A 4,040-nucleotide genomic window follows, 5' to 3' on the forward strand; every position below is an offset into this window, starting at 1 on the left:
TAAATATCCACCACGAGATGGCGATCAGATCCCATTCCTGTACATTATTTAGCAGAGCTCATCAACTGGTAGTTGGCGGACCACTGGTTATCCGGGAATAAATTTTGGTGGTCCATGGCTCTGTTTGCCTTGTTTGCCTTAAACCTGCCTGCTAAACATCCTGGGGCAACAGTAGCGCTGGGCAACAAAAGTTGTGTCCACAGCCCTGCGCTACTGTTCCCCCCCCCCCTGCCCCCGTGCGAAATTAGCAAGCAGGTCTAAGCCTGTGATGGGAGAGTAGTTCTCACATCATGACGTCACTCTGGGGTAAGTTTTTTCCCCTTTAAGTGACACACGGCTCCCTGTGCATGTGCGGTCTGAGTTTGGTAAATTTAGTGGTCCGTGAGGTCGGGAAGGTTGAGGACCATTGTCTTAGAGAACTGAACTGAAAGGCTGAGGATTTCAGAAAAATATAAATACTGAAGCAGCAATAGTGAGAAGAGAAACTTCTGTAAGTGTACAGCAAAATGATGAATGGATAGAACGCAGAGCTCAGTAGGTGTCCTTGGAATGCCTGCAGGGTCCTCAAAGGGATGACCTTAGCTGCCTGTAAAAAATATCTACCTACCTGTCCCAGATCCCATGAGATCCAGGGGGCCTGAAAATGTTGTCAGTGTCCTGGCCTTCCCTAACTTCAGAACTGGGGAATGGACAGAAAGGTAACATGCTCTTGAGCTGGTTATGGAGGTTGAAATCTCAGCCAGGACTCACTGAATGGAGTTTGCAGGTTCTCCAAAAATGTGCAGTTATGTGAATTGGCTTCCCCCCAAAGATGACATTAGATTTATTAAAGATATATGAATATGGTAGGGACATAAGATTGTGAACCCCTTTGAGGGAAAGCTTGTGACATGACTATGGAATTTGTACAGCGCTTCATTATATGTTGGTGCTATATAAATACTGTATAAATTTAACAACCCTTCTTCATGAATGCCTCATCTTTCTTCTCCACTTTCAATAATATTCGGTAGATCCCTGCCTCTTCTTTTGGTGTTCCAGGTCAGTAATTAGTGATAAAACTCCATACACTTCACTCTTTAAGGCATGGATTCTCCCTTTCCCCTCATCCACATGTGATAGACAGCAGGCACAGCAAATTGGTTGTTAGGGAAAAAATAGCTTCATGTATTGAATCAACTTCATTACCCCAACTATTCCTCCCCTTTATATACTTTTTAAATTCTTGTCCAAGTTTTTCCCTTCCACTGTACTTTGTTACCATGAAGTGGTATAGTGGAATAGTGGAATCTCCCCTCGTCCACATGTGATAAAAAACCAGCAGGCACAGCATATTGGTTGTTAGGAACAAAAATGTATTAAATAGTTTTACTTTACCCATTTATCACTACTGCTTAAAAACGTGTTACACCTCGCTCAACTTCATTACCCCAACCAATTCTCGTGTTTATATAATTTTTAAATTCCTGTCCAACATTTTCCCTCTTGCTGTACATTGGTACCCTAATTAGTGGAATGGTAAAGAAGCCGCTGCAGTTATCAATATTGCCCCAAGATAATGGTAAAAGCTGTGATGTCGTTCAGCTCTCATTCTCCTATACTACAGAGGAAGCCTCTACATTTGCTGGGTGCAGTGGAGTGCATCTGTAATCCCAGCTACTCGGGAGGCTGAGGCTGGCGGATCACTTGAGTCCAGGAATTCTGCTCTACCCTGTGCTATGCCGATTGGGCACTAAGTTCAGTATCAATATGGTGGCCCTAGGGGAGCCCGGGGCCACCAGGTTGTCTAATGGAGGGGTGAACCGGCCCAGTTCTTAAATGGAGCAGGCCAAACCCCCCCGTGCCGATCAGTAGTGGGATTGTGCCAGTGTAGGGCAGCCTGGACAATACACTGAGACACAGACTTTTATTATCTATTATTAGACTCTGTTTATTGGGAATTCATTATTACACATTCCTGTATATCTTAGAGAACTGAACTCACAGGCTGGGAATTTTATTACAGCTCAGAAAAACATAAAAGCTAAAGCAGCAATAGTGAGAAGAGAATCTTCTGTGAGTGTACAGCAAAATGATGAATGGAGAGAACACAGAGCTCAGTGGCTGCACCAAGGTTATGTCATCATGTATGGCACTGGGAGACAGGTCTGGAAATGCGCATTGATAGCCCTGCACCAAAGTAGTACACCCCCAATGTTATTGGATTATAAAGTTCTAACAACACAAATATTTGTGATTTGTTCCAGACATGAGTTTGTGAAACATTTAATCAGAAACCTTACCTCCCCCCCATATTACATATTACTGCCAGAGCCCAAATTCAAAATTATGCTCCCCAACATAACACTTTAGAGATCTGATGACTGGCCAACCAGGCCCAAGTACTGCAACCTAGGAGAAGGGAAGAAGGTCACATTCACCCATCATTTCCACATGCAATGGGTATTTCGGAGTGTTGCGACGAACAGACATAGCAAAATTTCAGTGCATGGGGTGATCCCACAGGGTTTTCCAGAGATCCTGTTGTATTGCAGCCATTTCCTGTCTATATGTTTGTTCTCCAGTCATGGCATTCCTCAGGGTGTTTTCCAATGGTGACAACAGTGTTAGTGTGTTGAAAATGTCTCTTGTAGTCTCTATGTTAAGTTCTTTTAACAGATTGATGATGCAGAGGTGCTGTTATCCTATACAAAAAGTGTATGATCAATGAACTTTAGGGCAGGTTTACCAGAGCATCAGAAAATTACAGAAACATGGTAACGCTTATGTGTAATAGTCATGACTAGGCTTACCTATACCTTTAGGTATATTACCTTATATCTATATGCTGAAGGAATGCATTCAAAAGAACCAACAGGTACACTTACCTACCAACCTCCTCAGCTCCACTAATTCCCATTAACCACTTGTTTCTCCAATCAGATGTCCGTTGCAAAACAAAAAAATACCTTAAATTAGGGATTGCGGTCACATGACTCACTCCTCCTCCACATGTGTGATTGCACTGGGGTTGTTGATCGTCACCATGAAGCATGAAGAAAGAATTCCTTGGCCAAGCCAAGATAATAGGTAACCATCTGGTATTTTGAAATTCACCGCTACTGCTTGATTCCTATATAAATGGTTTATTGTATGTTAGGAAGATTTTCTATGGAACACTTCTACTTCTATTAATTCCATGAACTATGTGATATTATGGTGTCTTCTACTCTTGCCTCCAATGCAGTTTTACCTCCCTGAAAACCGCACTCAGCACCAATTACCCCACCCTAGTACCATGATTATTGGAATGACAAGGAAGCAGATGCAATGTGCTCACTAGATGGTAGTATGAGATGTGACGTCATTCTGCTCTCATCTTTTTGTATTACAGAGGAAGCCTCTATATTTGCTGGGTGCAGTGGTGTGCGTCTGTAATCCCAGATACTTTGGAGGCTGAGGCTGGCGGATCACTTGAGTCCAGGAGTTCTGTGCTATGCTGGTCGGGTGTCTGCACTAAGGCTGGCCCCTACACGGACGTTTTTAAAAACACATTTAAATGTTCCTAATGCGTTTTTATGCTTTTTTATTTAGCAATTGTAAGGTTGCCTTTTGGTGTTCCAGGTCAGTAGTGATAAAACTCCATACACTTCACTCTTTAAGGCATGAATTCTCCCTTTCCCCTCATCCACATGTGATAGACAGCAGGCACAGCATATTGGTTATTAGGGGAAAAAAAGCTTCATGTATTGAATCAACTTCATTACCCCAACTATTTCTCCCCTTTATATACTTTTTAAACTCTTGTCCAGGTTTTTCCTTGTCGCTGTACTTTGGTACCATGAATAGTGGAATGTTAGTTAGCGATAAAACTCCATACACTTCACGCATGGATTTTTCAATGCGTTTCCGTTTTAAGTGCTTAAAAGCACAGGAAAACCTCCCATTGAAGTCAATGGCAGCGGTTCCCGCATTTTCCAGCTTTAACAGAGCGTTTTAATTTTTTAAAAGTTGCAAGCAAGGTTTAAGATGAAGCTCATAAACGTGCCTCAAGGAAACCT

This window comes from Pyxicephalus adspersus, chromosome 12, assembly GCF_032062135.1.
Source record: "Pyxicephalus adspersus chromosome 12, UCB_Pads_2.0, whole genome shotgun sequence".
NCBI lineage: Eukaryota > Metazoa > Chordata > Amphibia > Anura > Pyxicephalidae > Pyxicephalus > Pyxicephalus adspersus.